This window comes from Lissotriton vulgaris, chromosome 1_2, assembly GCF_964263255.1.
Source record: "Lissotriton vulgaris chromosome 1_2, aLisVul1.2, whole genome shotgun sequence".
Taxonomy (NCBI): domain Eukaryota; kingdom Metazoa; phylum Chordata; class Amphibia; order Caudata; family Salamandridae; genus Lissotriton; species Lissotriton vulgaris.
The window spans coordinates 242,037,865-242,056,280 of record NC_141686.1 but is presented as its reverse complement, the minus strand read 5'-3'; the positions used below and the strand labels follow the sequence as shown (position 1 = coordinate 242,056,280).

Here is an 18,416-nt window from a genome sequence, read left to right as displayed (position 1 = left end):
ATTCTTCTCCGCATAGCAGACATCGAAGCACCGGTAAGATGCAATCCTGCCAGATTGGTCTGAATGAAAGAAACCAAGTTGTACTCAGTTCTCTTAGCCGGGCTAATCCGAGGACCTTAGTGATACGGTCTCGGTAGCGTATTGCTAGGATTGTTTCTTCCATCGTTGCTGGAGTCTTGTCTGTGGCTTGGCTTGCCATATCGGAGCAGAAGGAACAAAAATAAAATTCCTGCTACGAGTCCCAAAATTAAAGGTAGGCCGCCAAAGAAAGAATGGACAAAATTCGGGAAGATGCCCAGAACTGTTTCAAAGGGTGTTAACAGTCCCGAAAAAATTGTCTTAAATACATCTGTGATGCTAATGGTATCAGACATGTTGAAAATTTGACTTAACATTTCTACGAAATGCACGGGGCAATTTGGCAATAAAAGGGAATGTATCTCTGACGTTGTCCTTTCAACTTGCAGATCATACATTTCTTTGGACGAGGTCAGCGGCACAGTTGTCTGTAAAAGAATGGACTTCATTCTGTTTAAAGTATCAATTCGAATAGAAGAGATATTCACATAAGGCCATATTGCCGCCTCCATGTCTGGATTGCTGTTTGGATACAATACTTGCATACAGCAAACGACCCTGGAAGTAACTGTTACGAGATAGCATTCTCCTGGCACCATTCCACAACAGCTGTGGTCAGTTATTACAATGTAGCTACCGTTGGAGAGTTGTCTGAAGAAGGGCTCTATCTGTGTTGCAGGAGTGCCTTGCAGGTGACATGAAAGGTTATTTGAAGACCCTTCGCAGGCTCCATGCAAGTTAATACCTTGACACAGAATTGTACCACTTAGTGATTTTTTACAAATATTACCACTAGGAATACCTCCTTTTTCCCTTCACTATAACATTTGTGTGTATAAGGTAAATCCCATGTTGATTTGATGTATCCTTTACCCAACCTTTCATACTGGCCTGCTGGTATATATTCTTGGCAATATCTAAACTGGAAAGTTGTTATCGGAATTGTAATTGTTCCGTGTATTATCCATTCAATGACAGGTCTCTCTGACATTGTCAATGGTAATCTCTAAAGTTTTTCAATGCTCAGAATCGTATAGTCTGCTCCTTTTTCTGCCAAACTGATTTGTTTATCAGTAAGGTTAAAGATAGAAAATAATGACGTTATGTTGATTAGACGCCATGGCACGTAGCCTGAAAGTAGGTTTTGCAACGTCCAGCCTAGCTGTACAATAGAACGCAATTGGGACTGCCCATGTTGTACCATTAGCAAGTCTTGCTCTATTATATCAAAGGCAGATGATACAATACTGTCCAGTGAATATATTCTGGAAGACAGAGTTGTTAACCCATTGTCCACTACAGAAAGTGATTTTTCCAAATTTATACGATCAATTTCTCGTATTTTTTCTGCTGTTTCAATTTGCATTACTTTCCAAGCTTCGTTGTATGCAGCGTATATACCGGCCGATATGAAACGTTTTTGACGCTGTTTGCGAGGTCCCAGTATGAAATCTCTCAAGTCAGCACCTTCTTTAAGTAAAGTCAAGTGTTCCTTAATTTCAGTCAGTGTGGATTTCTGTAGCCACTCAAGGCATAATTTCCCTACACTGTATGTTGTAACTATCCCTGGATGTTGTCTCTGGGAATATCTTGGGTCTGGCCTAGTCAGTTTGAACCCCTGTCTTTTGTTCAGGAATCTATCTTGACAGTTATTTGTGTCTGTAGGCTAGATCAACCATTTTTTCCAATCAGGATTTGTTCTGTTTTGGTGAAAAATATGGGATACGTCTATTTCCACATCCGTAGTACCTATTACTATCTGGTATGGGCTTTGGAGTAGACGGTTTATTTAAGTCTTTTATCTTAGCTAAACAAAGACAACTAGTTGTTGAATGGTATCATTTAGGAATACTATTTGTTCTGGGATCATGCAGGCTCTAAATAATGATTCTAGACCTTGTACCTGCCAGTCTTTTGTTCCCCAGATGGTTTTTGTTTCAATGTTATTTTTCCAAAATTCAAAACCAAATGTAGATTTTTAGTCATAAAACTTTTCAGAATAAATCAGTTTAGTATTTGTCAACATTGTTTTCATTCCTGTCTTATTTAACATTTTAAAATAAAATGTTTCTGGATCACTGTTGTTAAACCCTGAGAAGTATGGAAATTTCTCAAAAAATGTCTTCGAACTTCCTTTTGGTGGAGTTGGACAATGTTCCCATTGATTATAAGTAAAAACATTTCTAGGTTGTGCAGATTTATGCAAATAGTGATGACCATAGTGATTGTAACAGTATAATTCTTCATAATTTGATGAACCCTGTAAATAATCATGGGGCATATTATCAAGGGATTTATCTCCGCTTTTTTGGCTTTAAAAGCCAAGAAAGCGGAGATAAAATTATCTCCCTATTAGCAACAGGGTGCTAACACGCAAATTCGCATGTTAGCACCCTTTTTCTCTAAGCTTCCCCTTGCATCTCTAATGAGATGCAAAGGGGGCGTTCCAGAGAAAAATAATAGGAGAAATGTTGTTAAGCAACATTTCTCCTATTATCAAGGATTTGGCTAACCCTGTTAGAGATAAAAAAAAGCAGCGCTAACCGCGGTTAGCACTGCTTTTTTTACACGTGGGGCATATTACCAAGCAATAGCGATAATTATCGCTATTGCTTGGTTAGAGACAAAAATTTACCGCTGAGCTGCGGCAATTTTTACCGCAAATAAACCTTGGTATTACCAAGGTTTATCGCAAATGCGATAAAAATCGCCGCAATGCATGAATATCGCTGAAAAGTCCGCGATATTCATGCATTGCGAAGCCAATGCTCTTAGCCATGTTATCCACCTTCCATTGGATAACATGGCTAAGAACTGCTCAGGGCAGGTGTCAGCTTTTGGAGATATTCGCGCTTAGCCCAAATATCTCCAAAAGTTGGTAATAGGAGATAGCGATGTTAGCGACTGTTTTCACTTGCTGACATCTTGGCATGCCCACTTTGCATATCATTAGTGATAAATATCACTGACATGCAAAGTGGGGCCCAAGATGGTCGCTATCTCCTACTAGCTGTCGCTAACTGGTGTTAGCGACAGCTAGGTAATAGGGAGATAATTTTATCTCCGCTTTCTTGGCTTTTAAAGCCAAAAAAGCGGAGATAAACCCCCTTGATAATATGCCCCTTGGTATTTTCCTGACTTAGCCATGATATCCTATGGAAGGTGGATATCATGGCTAAGTTTGTGAGCCCCTATTATCAAGCTAACGCCAAACTTCGAGAGATTATCGTTGGTTTTCCAGAGATAATCTCTCAATTGGCAGTTAGCACCAGGATTTTTATCACTACTGAGATAAACCTTGCTAATAGCAAGTTATCTCTGCGATAATTTCCGGCGATGCTTAGCGTTAAAAAATTCGTTGCTAAGCATCGTTAGCGGTAAATATCGCTAAACGTTGGTAATATGCCCCCATGTTCTGTAAATTTAGCTGACATTACTAAATCGGACATCATATTGTTAATATTTTCAAAGTCCCAATCATCAGAAAAAGAACTTGGTATCACAAAATCACTTAAGGAAACCTTAAACTGGTGTAGATACTTCAAGAGCTCAATCGGGCCATAAATTTCATAGTCAGTTCTGTCCCATGCTATACCCCCAGATATTGGATTGGCTGTGATGTTCACTGATGATAGTTCTCTTTTCTCGATGTGAGAGGATCTGTGAGACTTTAGTACCAAGTTGATGTTCTGACTTGCTGTGTCCATTGTACTATATTTTCCATCAATGAATTTACCCAAGAATAAAACCATGATGAGCCAAAGCAGGAGGAGAAGTACACCTAACACAGTCCAAAATTCAATCCATGGTGAAATCAGATATGTCTCTTTTAGTTGGTGAAAAAGCTCAGCTATTTTTTCTTTGAAAGTTTTTGTTGCTGGCTCGTCTCCATGTTCACTTGGATCATCGAAAAAGTCATCAAAGTTGATAAAATAGCCAGATGCAGTTCTGTCAATTGGTGGGATTGCTTCTGGATTTTCTTTGATCTTTGCATTTTCTTTTGTTACATTTGTACAGTCTGAGGCTACATCGTTGTAGATTGGTGTATCATACGGAAATGCTGCAATTTGGGTTTCAAGAGGCACAAGTTCCATGGCTTTGTTGCATAGTCCTTTTTTATTTACTGCAGGTTTATCGAATGTGATTAGTCTCTCAGTTTGAATCTCTTGGATAGTAGCAAAGTTTGGTCTTCTGCTATTTCTTGGGAATCCACTGGGCCTGCTATTTATTATCAGCCACATGTTTGTGGTTTCACCAGGTCGATGGAAACAATTCTGTTTTCCTTTTTAGCAGCAAGTGGGAGTAGTACTACTGATCTTGTTCCGCTGACAGCTAAGACAGGTACTGCTTTTCTGTAAGAAGGCCAAAATTCCTTCTTCACCGCAATCTTCTCTCTGACCAGATCCCCAATCTTTGGAATCCAGACAGGTCTTGCTGGGACAGGTGGTTCTTCAGTGGTTGTTGGCTTAAACTTTATGTCACTTAGACTCTTTCTTGTTTCATTCGAGTCCTGTAAAACAGCCAAACGATCTTTGATATCAAAAGTATTTCTTCTACCACTGAAGTTTGACGATCCAGATCCTGGATAATCATTCTAGTACCAAACAAAAGCTCACACGGACTGATACCTCCTAGAGAATTTCTTGGCATGTTATTAAGACTACGTTGGACACTTATTAGATGTTTGAACCACCCATCACCCAAACCTAATACCCTTGCTGTTATAGATTGCTTTATGTCACAGTTTTTTCTTTCCACTACCGCATTTCCCTCAGGATGGAAGGGAGAAGAGTACCGCAATGCAATGCCTATGCTGGTCATGGCCTCTTTGTAAGCTCGAGAGTTAAACGCAGGACCCTGGTCATAATGTAGCATGCCAATTACGTATGTGTCGATAAAGACTCGCAAATCTTTTATAACAGTTCTGGCATCAGCCGAGCGCTGGGGCCACATCTTTAAGTAAATTCAGTCTTAATAATTATGGGGACGCATTTCTCCGGCTGGATTTCTGCGTATAGATCGCCTGATGCTTTCTAATAAAGGTGTCCTGGCAATAGTCTCGTCCGGTTCACAACTGCGATCTCTGTTGCAGTCTGGACAATCCATTGCAAATTTATAAATCTGCAAACGTCTCCACGGCCACCAGTATTCTGATTGTATTTCTATTAGAGATTTCAAGATCTCTTGGTGCCTCGTACCCAGTCCCACGTGTGCGTCTTCAATCAAGAAAACTCTCCGGTTCGTGTTTGGAATTACTCTATCCCCCACTCCAGGGATTTGAGCGAAAGGAACGGAGTTTGCGTCAATTATGTATGTATTACTGAGTGGATAGTTGAGAGGTAATGCTGCATAATCGCCTTTTAACTACGCTTTTACCGCCAGCATGGTTTCTCCATCTATGTGTCTTTTTTAACGCTTTTTTGTTGTTACGGAACCCGGTTGTACCGCTGCCGCTGTGGCTCTGTTAGCCAATGAATTCCCTGCAACGTGAACGCCATCCCGTTGATGACTCAGTGTATGTATCACGTGAGTCTTTTGTAGTTCTTTCTGCAAAAGAACTACTTGTTCCCAAAGCGTCTTATGCTTTATTGTGGCCCCTGTGTCATCTTTGTAACCATTTTTGCTCCCTGTCTGCATGTCACTGTTGTATGACTTTTTTTTTTTTTTTGTCCTCATGTATGCCACCAGATTTTGTATGCTCTAGATGGGTCTCGCTGTTGCCTCTTATACTGACATTTTCGAGTCCGCCCTGGAGACAGTATCATAGCAGACAGGGATGTCCCAGAGCTAGGTTGTTTTCCTTATCCAACTCCCCTTAGCCGATGATCGAAAGCTTTAAGCCAGGGGGAGGACAGGACCGACACAACCTCTGGCATACTCATCGGACCATTTACTTATTCGACCAGACCTCAAGTTTAGACCAGACATTCTCAGTATTCTCGTTACGTCCAACCATGTCCATCTTACATACTTCTATTATATATTTTAAGCATTCTGCAAATCTGGGGGGAGCTGTTGACTTCCACTCTTTGCAAATTTGTCTCCTAGCAATAACTACTACATAAAAGATAAACTGTGTATCCAAACTATTAATGTTATAGTCTTTCAGTAAACCAAAAAATACAAGTCTAGGTGAACATATAATAGTTGTTGTTAATACCTCACCTAAAAAACCAACTATCGCTCTCCAGTAGTCCTGAATTACCGGACACTCCAAAAAGATATGGACATCATCTGCTGCGTTATAGTTACAACGGGGACAGTAATAATTATTTTGCGTTATCTTATGCAGTTTGGCCGGGGTCCAATATACTCTATAGACTGTAAATAAGTGATTACGTCTTAAATTGGCTGGTTTGATTAACCTCTGGGAAAGGGAAAAGGAATCTAACCATATTTTACTACCTTCTTCGGAAAGTTCCGCTATACTATTTTCCCATAAATTTATCACCTCCGAGTGTAGTTTGTTCTCTTCATCCTTGATTATCAACTTATACCAAAATGATACTTCTTTTATCCATTTCCCCCCCTACAAATTGCATCAAGAATAGCTGGATCTTTTTCCCGCTGCAGATTCTGACTTGACCACCAAGCAGATAATTGGTAATATTTAAACCTAATCAGGTGTCCATTTGTGAGTTGTGTTAAAGAGTTCCAATCCATTAGGCCTGAATCTACCCATAGATCTCCCCACTTTTGTAGTTCAGCTATTCTCAAAGGTTGTGAGAGCTGATCGTGGAGACATAGGGGCGTTCCCGGGGAATCCCAAATTGGAGTGTATGTTTGATAATAAGGAATATTAAAAACCTTCCGAATAAACCCTTAGGGGCTGATTCACAGAACTAACTTAAGACAAAATCCTAAACTTACTACTTTTGGTATTCACACAAGTTAGGATTTTGTCTTAAGTTTGTCTTAAAACAGACTTAAGACAGTCTTAAGACAGACTTAAGTTAGGATTTTGTCTTAAGTCTTTCTTAAGTCTGTCTTAAGACAAACTTAAGACAAAATCCTAACTTCTGTGAATACCAAAAGTAGTAAGTTTAGGATTTTGTCTTAAGTTAGTTCTGTGAATCGGGCCCCCAGTTTTTAAGTGCAGTCTGAAGTATCTTAAGGCGAATTTTCTAAAAATTATCTGGTCTCCAAACTTGAATAAGAAATAGTCGTGGTCATAAGGTAGATCATATAGTAAAGCCTGAAACAAGCGGCCCTGTGATGATGCGTCTAACGTATTCGCAAGTAGCCTGAAGTTTTTAAAATGAAAGGCATGACAATATGATAGTAAGTCTGGGAGGGCTAAACCTTCGATTTTTAGACCCCTCCTCAATTTTTTCAAGGCTATCCTAGATGATTTACAAGCCCATATAAATGATCCAATCTTACCCTGGAGAATATTAATGTCTTTCAAAAAAAATGATAAAGGGATACAATTATATAAAAAAGTCAATTTGGGAAGGATAGTCATTTTGATGACATTAACTCACCCATAGATATTTAGTGGCAGATTCCCCCATCTTGTTAAAGTTTTATTAATGTCTTTGACCACCGTCTGCCAACTAAGTAAAGGTATGTTCTTTAATTCTTGAGTTAAATAAATTCCCAAATATCGCATTTTTTGTTGCACGCCCTGTATGGGTATGTTGTTATTCCAGCCCATTATCTCTGTTTTCTCCTTATTAATCTGGTAGCCTGATAATTTTCCGAATTCTTCTGATAAGTAAAATAGCCTGGGTATTGCTACTGAGTGATTAGAAGTATACAAGAGGAGGTCATCTGCATACAAGGCAGTTTTTAATGACATATTACCAAGCTTGAAAGGTTGAATTATATTGTCATCTCTAATTCCACAAACAAAAGGCTTCATGTAGACATCAAACAAAAGAGGGGATGAAGGGCAACCCTGTCTGGTGCCTCGAGATATGTCGAACCAATCAGATAATATTCCATTTACCAAAACTTTTGCCTTTGGATTATGATACAATGATTTGACACCCTTAATAAAAGTTAGAGGGAACCTGAATGCCGTCATTGTAGCCCATAAATACTTCCAGTTGACCTGATCAAAGGCCTTAGCCGCATCTATCGCAACCAGGGCCAACGGGAGGTCTTTATCGTTAGCATAATCTAAAGCCCCTATCACTTGGAATGTTAATTCGTTTAGCTGTCTCCCTGGAATAAAACCTCTTTGATCAGGATGGATTATAGATTTTATTATCTTCGCTAGTCTGGTTGCTAAGATTCCGGAGTAAATTTTCATATCTGTATTTAAAAGTGAAATTGGTCTGTACGACTCTATTCTCTTGGGGTCTTTATTAGGTTTTACTGTGAGCGTTATAGTGGCTTCGGCCCATGAAGGGGGAATAGAGTGGCCGTGAATTAATAAGAGGTTAAAAAGTGCGCTGAGTATAGGTAATAGCTGATCTTTATAGTCCATGTAGATCTCAACCGGCAGCCCATCTGAGCCTGCAGCTTTTCCCCGTTTCATTTTCTTTAGTTGGTTTAATATTTCCCCTTCTGTTATCTCACTTTCCAGGTATGTTTTATCCAGTTCTGAAATTTGAGGTAGATTTTTCAAAAGCAACCAGGTTTCTATCTCATCCACATGGGGGTCTTTATCTTCCGTGTAGAGGCACCTTGCTTCCTCTCTAATCTCGGCATCTGCCTCTATCAGGTCTCCTGTCTGACTTTGTAGTAAGGCTTTAATACTGTTCCTCGTTCTCTCTTCTCTAGATTTCCAGGCTAGGAGGGCTCCACATTTTTCTCTGTATTCGAAATTCTTTAATCTACTGGTCTCCCACTTTTCTTTAAGAATTTTCTCGTCACAGACTTTAAGCTGAAGTTGTAGCTCAGTAAGTTCCTTCTCTATCAAATGAACTCTTTTGGAGTTGGTTAAGATTGCATTTTGTAACTCAAGATCCTTTCTTGTTATTACCGCCAGGTCTTCCTTTCTTTTTACTTTCATACTCTTTCTTTTATAAGTCATTAAAGAGCCTAAAACCCCTCTCAAAAAGGCCTTATAAGCCTCCCACACTACCTGGGGGGGTGGAGGTGCCTGAGTTTATTATAAAAAATTCTGCAGTTTTCTCTTTAACATCTCTTTTTACTTGGTCATCTAATAAGAGTGATCTTTCCAGGGTCCATCTTATTTTTAAAGGACATAAATTCAATACAATTACCATTTCCAATACTGCATGGTCTGACATCCCTACCGGTGTGAAGGAAAGGTAATTGATATCTGTGAGGAAATGCTGATCAACTAAGAAATGGTCAATCCTAGAGTAATTCTTATATTTCTTGCTATAGAAAGTAAACCCTGGTAAAGTTCTGTATTTTTTCCTCCATACATCTAGAAGACTGAAGTCCTTCATTATAGCATCTAAGGTAGAGAGTGATTTTGAGGGAGCGTGATATTTAGCTTTAGAGGTTCTATCTAGCTTCTGGTCAAAGACCAGATTGAATTCACCTCCCAAGATTACCGGGCCAGTTGACCCTATTAATGCTGTCGCTAGCTTAGATAGTGGGCCCGGGTTATCATCATTCGGACCATAATATACAGCCAGTGTATACGGGATGTTTTGAATATGTATTACTGCTACCAACCATCTTCCTGATTGGTCTGTCTCATATTTTTTCAAACTTATCCCACTATTTGCTCGAATTATGATGGAGACCCCCCTTGTGGTGCCAGATTGCCTGGAGCAGATTATTTACTGAACCCACCTTAGTTTCTTAAAAAGAGAACTACAAATATCTGCCTCTAGATGGGTTTCTTGAAGCATTATAAGATGTGCATCTGAGTTTTTTAAGAATTCACAAATCCTATTCTGTTTCTTTTTTTCCCCCATGCCATTGATGTTCCATGAGAGGGCTTTAAGCTTATATAGATTACTCATAACCCTGCTATCATCTCGTATCCATCCATAGCTATATACAAAATATATTTACCTATATATGAGGATTTTTTATTTTTTATCTTTCTCCCTTTGCTCCCTCCACCCAGTGAACACCCTCCCCCCTGAGGAACTCCCCCAACATACCAGATGATGGCTTCGCCTTTTGGAACACTGTCAGGGCTACCAAACTTACTCTTGACTTTTCCAATACTGCACGGGAACAGAGATGCTAGAACCCACGCCCCTCTAGACAATGCTGGTGGGTCTTACACAGAACCCTCCATCATTACCTCCAGGGACGGGGGAATTGGATAAAATAAAAAACAGAGAAGAGACTGGTCCTGCGTGGTTTCCTCAGCTGGTCATCTGGGGGCTATTGCTGCTGGAAAACCTGGAGACAATGGGCCCGATTCACAGAATGAACTTAAGACTCAATCCTAAACTTACTACTATTTTGGTATTCACAGAATTCACTTACTACTTCTGGCATTCACAGAATGAACTTACTACTTTTGGTATTCACAGAAGTTAGGATTTTGTCTTAAGTCTGTCTTAAGTCTGTCTTAAGTTTTTCTTAAGACAAACTTAAGTCAAAATCCTAACTTCTGTGAATACCAAAAGTAGTAAGTTCATTCTGTGAATGCCAAAAGTAGTAAGTGCATTCTGTGAATGCCAAAATAGTAGTAAGTTTAGGATTGAGTCTTAAGTCATTCTGTGAATCGGGCCCAATAACATTTCATTATATCCTGTCTTCCTACTCTCTGTCTCTAGTTAACTCTATCCAAACGTGTTTTCTCACCCACCATTATGATGCAGAACCCTTGCTCCTCTTCTTACATGTGTGACTGGCTCTCCTCTATTATAGTTGTCACTGGCAAGAGAAAAGGAATATACAGTGGTTTATAACTCTTCTAGTGAATTCCTAATTAATTCAACCTCTATTATAATTTCTCTTAAATTCCTATTGGTCACTTACTTCACTATAGTGGAGATGTGTCTCTAAATGGGTTTCTGTGTTTCTTGCTTCCTTAAGTGTTTTTCACTCTTGTAGTTGGGAGAGCCTCCTATATTACACTGTTTCTTTTCTCTTCACAGATTGCCTTTTCTACCCTTTGGAGTGCCAGATGAGGTTTCTGCTTATTTACAGGTATGTACATATATTTTCCATTGACTTATGCTGTTCCCGGCTTTCAATGTTTAACTCTTTCTTTTTTCGTTTTTTCCAGGAGTTATAAATTGCCACTGAACTCCTCCTTCTCAACTTAACAGTATGTATTTACTTTCAATATATATATATATATATATATATATTTTGAGTGTCACTTAGCTTGCTTTCAGTCTCTACAGCCACTCCTCCTTTTCCTTCAGGAAATGCTCGGTAATTCGCTACTCCTCTCCTTTCTCCGCTGAGTTCTCTGCTAGGCGCTCACTTGGATTCCTTGACGTGCGCACACAGCCGCCTGCTGTGCCGTTCCTCAAGCCTCTAGACAACCCGCGCTTGAATCATGCGCCGGGTATGGGAAAACGAACTAACCTCTTCTAGGTTCTAACAATAGCGGAACAATTCTAGTCAGGATTTACACTCCTCTTGACAGGATTCTCTTGACGACGGAATTCACGGACCTCTCTGGTTGCTGTCTCGGTGAAGTGCGAAGCTCTCCTCACGCTCGCGCTTCACATTGGTTCCTGAGGATCTAAGAGACTAGAACGCCTGCCGAGCCTCGACCAAGGCAACGGCGGCGGCCATCTTGAGTCTCCACTTTCGCACTCTCTCTGACCAACCCTGCTGCCCAGCTGGACAGTGAATGACGGTATTCAAGCCTTGGGTCCTGACAGTACCCCCCAACAAGATGGGTCCTCCCCTCCCTGGCTTGGAGGGAAATCGTTGATGGAAAGACCTTATCAACCTGGGTGCATGTATATCCTCCACTCGTTCCCAGGATAGCTCCTCCGGACCATAACCCTTCCAGTCAATCAAATAGTACAATTCTCCTCTCAATCTTTTAGAGTCCAAAAGTTCTTTCACTTCGTCCTCTGTACCCTGTTCTAGCTGAATTGGCTTTGGAGGTGATTGGCGTCTCAAGGTTGCTGGGGCCTTCTTTAACAGAGAAACGTGGAAGACTGGATGTATTTTTAGCTTAGGTGGCAGTCTTAACCGATAAGTTACTTGATTGATTTGCTCCTCGATAGGATATGGGCCAATAAATCGAGGTTGAAACTTCCTGTTTCCTTTCAATCTCAAATTCCTAGTGCTCAACCAAACCTGGTCTCCAGGGATCAAGGGCGGCCCTTTACGTCTTTTCCGATCAGCGTACTTCTTGTACTTTTCTTTGGCTATTTGCAAATTCTTTATCGCCTTTTGTTGAACTTGAAGTAGGTGTGTCATGACTTCCTTTACTGCTGGGACTGTAGTATCCATTTGCCGAATGGTAGCATTCGGATGTCTGCCATAGTTCAGGTAGAAAGGGGAGTAACCAGTAGAACTGCTCTTTGCATTATTGTAGGCAAACTCTGCTGTCCACAAGTAATCTGGCCAATTACTCTCCTCCTTCAAAAGAAACAGTCGCAAGTACTGCTCTAACTCTTGGTTCACCCTCTCAGTCTGCCCATCTGTTTCTGGGTGGTAACTAGTGGAAAATCTAACTTCTGTTCCTAACCCTTCCATAAAGGCCCTCCAAAAACGGGACAGGAATTGGGACCCCCTGTCCGAGATGACAATCTTTGGGATTCCATGCATTTTGACAATCTGGGAACTGAAATGGACAGCTAGCTGTTTGGCTGACGGAACCCCCTTTAGGGCTGAGAAGTGGGCCATTTTAGAAAAGGCGTCCACCACCACTAAGATTGTGTCGTACCCTTGACTAATTGGTAGATCAGTAATGAGGTCCAAGGTAACTGTGTGCCATGGGTTGGGAGGTGTAGGTAAGGGTTGTAATAACCCTTTTGGAGCCTGCCGTTCGGACTTCCCTTGCACGCAAATCTCACATGACTTAACATACATCTCTATATCAGTTGCCATCCGGGGCCACCAGTAGTGTCGTTTTATGATATCTGTGGTTTTGGCTTCTCCTTTATGGCCAGCCAGTTTGTCATCGTGACATTCACGCATCACTTGCTGCTGCAACTCGGTGGTGGGAAGGTACAGAGCGCCTTGATGGTAAGGCATTTGTCGAATGATTTTTCTGTTGATATCTTTCTCCGCCCAACTCTGCATAGCCTCTGGACTCATGACATCCGCAATCGATTCTTGTAGCTGAATAGAGGTGATAGCTCCTATGATTTTGTCACTGGGAATGATTGGCTGAATATCTGTAATGGTTTTCTGCAATCCTGTGCCAATTCTGGATAAGGCGTCTGCTTTTCCATTTTGGGCTCCTGGACGAAAAGTGATCACGAAATCGTAGTCCGCAAAATACAAGGACCATCTTAGTTGTCGTGGGGTGAGCGTCCTGGCTGTTTTCAGAAACTTTAAGTTTCGATGGTCGGTAAACACTGTTACTTGGTGTCGGGCGCCCATCAAATAATGTCTCCACTCCTTAAAGGCGTCTTTAATGGCCAACAACTCTTTCTCTGTGATGGTATAGTTTATCTCCGCCTGAGTCAACTTTCTAGAGCGATAAGCTACCGGGTGTAGTTGGCCTGTGGTCTTATGTCGCTGTGACAATACTCCTCCTACAGCTAGATCCGAGGCATCAGTTTCCACATAAAAAGGCTGGGATGGGTCAGCATGCAACAGGACAGGTGCTGTGGTGAAGTTTCCTTTTAAAGATTGAAAGGCCTCTTCCGCCTCCTTAGACCACTCAAACTTGACTCCTTTTCTCAACAGTTTTGTGAGGGGTAAAATCTTCCTGGAGAACTCGCTAATAAATCTCCGATAGAAATTGGCGAATCCGATGAAACTTTGGACTTCTTTTACACTTCTCGGAGATTCCCAGCTCGTCACTGCCTCCACTTTACGTTGATCCATCAGAATTCCGGATGGTGACAACACAAATCCCAAGAACTCCACCTCTGACACATCAAATGCACATTTTTCTAGTTTCACGAACAATCTGTTCTCCTGTAATTTTTGTAGCACTCCTTTTACTTGATCGTGATGCTTCTCCACATCAGAGGAGTAGATGAGGATGTCATCAATGTACACTATCGCACATCGATCTATAAAGTCTTTCAAGACATCGTTGATGAAGTGCTGAAAAGCTGCAGGGGCATTGCACAATCCATAGGGCATCACCTGATATTCAAAAAGGCCGAATCTAGTCCGAAATGCCGTTTTCCACTCATCGCCCTCACGCATTCGAACTAGATGATACGCTCCTCTCAAATCGAGCTTAGTGTAGATTTGCGCGCCCTTCACTTGATCCAAAAGCACCGAAATCAATGGCAATGGATACCGGTTCTTCTTGGTTATCTTGTTAATTGCTCTATAGTCGATGCACGTCCGTAATTCTCCCTTTTCCTTCTTCGGTACGAAAAATAGGGGAGATGAAACTGGAGACTGGGACGGTCGGATGAAGCCATTGGCAAGGTACTTATCCAAGTACTCCTTCAAATGTTGGTGCTCCTTCTCTGTCAAGGCATAGACACGACTGCATGGCAAGTTGGATCCCGGCTCCAGTTCAATTTTGCAGTCGTAAACTCGGTGCGGGGGCAAAAGTTCTGCTTCCACCTCATTAAAAATATTTGCAAACTTCTTATATGCATCGGGTACTTCCAGAGCGTTGATCACACACATAGTGTGCTCCATAGAGCACAACGATAGGGCTGGGTTGTTTTTAACTTGTTCGACTCGTGAATTCAAACAGTTCTCTTGACAATAACTTGAATCCATCACCACAGTTCTGGAACTCCAGTTGATTGCTGGGTTGTGCTCTGTAAGCCACGGGAGACCAAGAATCAGCTGAAACTGAGGGGCGTCTATTAAGTTGAACTGGATCTTCTCTTGATGATCGTCATGGGTCGTCAATTGTATTACTTCAGTGTGGCTTACGATTGGTCCCGATGATAGATTTGTCCCGTCCACTGCGCGAACAGGCTCGCTCTTCAACTTTTGGATTGCCCGAATTCCCACTCTAGCGGCAAACCTCAAGTCACAGAAATTCCCAGTGGCCCCTGAATCTATCATGACCGATACTTCTGTCAGAGTTGTTTGCCCGAACTTCACCTCCATCGTCATGATCAAATGCGGGGCCGCCGACTGCAACGTATTTGCTACTTGATACTCTTGTGGAGTTATTCCTTGAATCGCACCCACCTGCTCAACTCCTCCCACAGATGGTGCTGTTAGTTTTCCTTCGGCTTGAAAGAACTCTTGGGTTTCTTTGGGCACTCTCGAACAAAATGGGTTCCAGATCCACAATACATACATTGGTTATTGGCCCTTCTTTTCTCCTTCTCTTCCTTGGTCAAAGGACCTCTGATCGCTCCGATTTGCATTGGTTCGACCCCAGAGTGAGTCTCCGAGCTTCTAGCTCCGTCTGGTCGAGCCCTGTCAAATCTTGGGGGTATCGCTCTGAAATCTTTTTTCTTTTCACCACGTCTCTCTCCCTGGCGGAAATCTATCTCCAACACCAAATCTATGAGTGCCGATACTTCAGTGGGTCGATTAGGAATCTGGGCCAAGGTGTCTTTTAGTTCATCTCTCAATCCTCGATAGAATATCGCCGCTCTTTTGTTTTCTGGCCAATCGGTTTCCACCACTAACTTATTGAACTGGGCCAGGTATGCTATCAAATCTCGGTTTCCTTGTCGTAAGTCAAGCAATTCATTGTCCACCACTTGGGAAATTCTTCTTCGATCAAATATTCGTAAGAATTCATTTTTGAAGCCTTCAAAGTTTCTTAGCAAGGGGTCATCCCTTGTGACCAAAGGCATGGACCACGAAACTGCATCCCCACTTAGATATGAGAGCATGAAGGCCACTCTGGACTGCGCGTCTGGGAAGTCGAAGGGCGGCACATGAAGTGTAATGAGCATTGAGAGAGAAAAATCTGGGCTTTCTGTGGGTCCCCACTAAATCTCTCTGGAGCTGCTAATGGTATAACTGGGGAGAGGGAGTGAATGACTTGTGTTGTGGTTCTATTAGTGGACTCTAATACTGGATTCATGGACTCCCTCTCTAGACTACTCGGTTGACGTAAACTCCGCGCTAATTCGGCTGTTTCTTTTCTAGCACTAACTAACTCCTGTCTCAGGTTTCGATTTTCCTCCCTAACCGCTCCCAATTCTTTTTGTATTGCGTCTAAAATGGTTCCTAAGGATTGGACATCAATTCCTTCCGCCATCTCTGTTCGGGTGCGAAGGCAACTTGGGCACTTCACTCTGTCAGGGCTACCAAACTTACTCTTGACTTTTCCAATACTGCACGGGAACAGAGATGCTAGAACCCACGCCCCTCAAGACAAAGCTGGTGGGTCTTACACAGAACCCTCCATCATTACCTCCAGGGACGGGGGAATTGGATAAAATAAAAAACAGAGAAGAGACTGGTCCTGCGTGGTTTCCTCAGCTGGTCATCTGGGGGCTATTGCTGCTGGAAAACCTGGAGACAATAACATTTCATTATATCCTGTCTTCCTACTCTCTTTCTCTAGTTAACTCTATCCAAACGTGTTTTCTCACCCACCATTATGATGCAGAACCCTTGCTCCTCTTCTTACATGTGTGACTGGCTCTCCTCTATTATAGTTGTCACTGGAAAGAGAAAAGGAATATACATTGGTTTATAACTCTTCTAGTGAATTCCTAATTAATTCAACCTCTATTATAATTTCTCTTAAATTCCTATTGGTCACTTACTTCACTATAGTGGAGATGTGTCTCTAAATGGGTTTCTGTGTTTCTTGCTTCCTTAAGTGTTTTTCACTCTTGTAGTTGGGAGAGCCTCCTATATTACACTGTTTCTTTTCTCTTCACAGATTGCCTTTTCTACCCTTTGGAGTGCCAGATGAGGTTTCTGCTTATTTACAGGTATGTACATATATTTTCCATTGACTTATGCTGTTCCCGGCTTTCAATGTTTAACTCTTTCTTTTTTCGTTTTTTCCAGGAGTTATAAATTGCCACTGAACTCCTCCTTCTCAACTTAACAGTATGTATTTACTTTCAATATATATATATATATATTTATTTTGAGTGTCACTTAGCTTGCTTTCAGTCTCTACAGCCACTCCTCCTTTTCCTTCAGGAAATGCTCGGTAATTCGCTACTCCTCTCCTTTCTCCGCTGAGTTCTCTGCTAGGCGCTCACTTGGATTCCTTGACGTGCGCACACAGCCGCCTGCTGTGCCGTTCCTCAAGCCTCTAGACAACCCGCGCTTGAATCATGCGCCGGGTATGGGAAAACGAACTAACCTCTTCTAGGTTCTAACAATAGCGGAACAATTCTAGTCAGGATTTACACTCCTCTTGACAGGATTCTCTTGACGACGGAATTCACGGACCTCTCTGGTTGCTGTCTCGGTGAAGTGCGAAGCTCTCCTCACGCTCGCGCTTCACATTGGTTCCTGAGGATCTAAGAGACTAGAACGCCTGCCGAGCCTCGACCAAGGCAACGGCGGCGGCCATCTTGAGTCTCCACTTTCGCACTCTCTCTGACCAACCCTGCTGCCCAGCTGGACAGTGAATGACGGTATTCAAGCCTTGGGTCCTGACAAACACCTAGGAGGATCCCCTGACCGAATCAACTATATTATAGCGAGTGAAAAGTGTGACGTTAAATGAGTCGTGTTCCCTATGCCGTGATTTAGTGTTTCAGTGCTTCAATTTATTCTTTATTTAATCCCTAATATTTTTTCCCCCTTTTTATATATATTTTTTTTGTATGACTTGACGCAGTGATGAGAATCGCACTCTATTAGTGTGGGGAACTCGCGATCAGCATTTTCAAGCGCCATCTTTAAAGATCTTGTTTCAGCTCGCTGAGCTGAACAGTTTCTGAGTGATTCAGTTTTGGTAATCATCGGTTTGAATTTACCAGAGCGCCAGCGACCTTTAACAATCACGTACGCTGCATTGTAGGATTTTTTCTCTACATCGTAATGGTGTGCAAATCTTTCCATATAGATTACACAGGTATATTGTTGGAGGGGCAGAATTTCGATTGGCAGAGGATATTCTTGTTCATATTCTAGATCATCTAGTTTTTTCATTTTTGGGTCAAAATAGTATTTCATGTCTTCTGCAGCAAGAGAATTAACCCACTGTATCCATCTTGGATCTAATGCCACTGGATGTATGACGTTACAACGCATACTTTTACTCCGCATACCATTACAACGCGGTATTTACAACGCATACCGTTACAACGCATAGCGCTTTGGGGTGCTGGATAGTGGTAAGTATAATTTACTATTCTAACTCCAGTCCCCGTGGACCCTAGGGAAGGTGTTGGATAGTAAATTAAACTTACCTCTTATCCTAGAGCGCCCCCCAGCGCAATGCGTTG

At 41.8% G+C, this 18,416-nt stretch overlaps 1 long non-coding RNA gene across 1 annotated transcript in view; it reads left to right on the top strand.

Moving 5' to 3' along the window:
- Positions 1 to 17,063, top strand: part of LOC147736423 (uncharacterized) — a 67,374-nt gene extending 50,311 nt beyond the window's left edge. The window contains exons 2-5 of the long non-coding RNA XR_015307617.1: positions 11,067 to 11,118; positions 11,198 to 11,239; positions 16,889 to 16,940; positions 17,020 to 17,063. This is a non-coding gene — a long non-coding RNA (uncharacterized LOC147736423). The remainder of the gene's footprint in view (positions 1 to 11,066; positions 11,119 to 11,197; positions 11,240 to 16,888; positions 16,941 to 17,019) is intronic.
- The last annotated feature ends 1,353 nt before the right edge of the window (positions 17,064 to 18,416 follow it).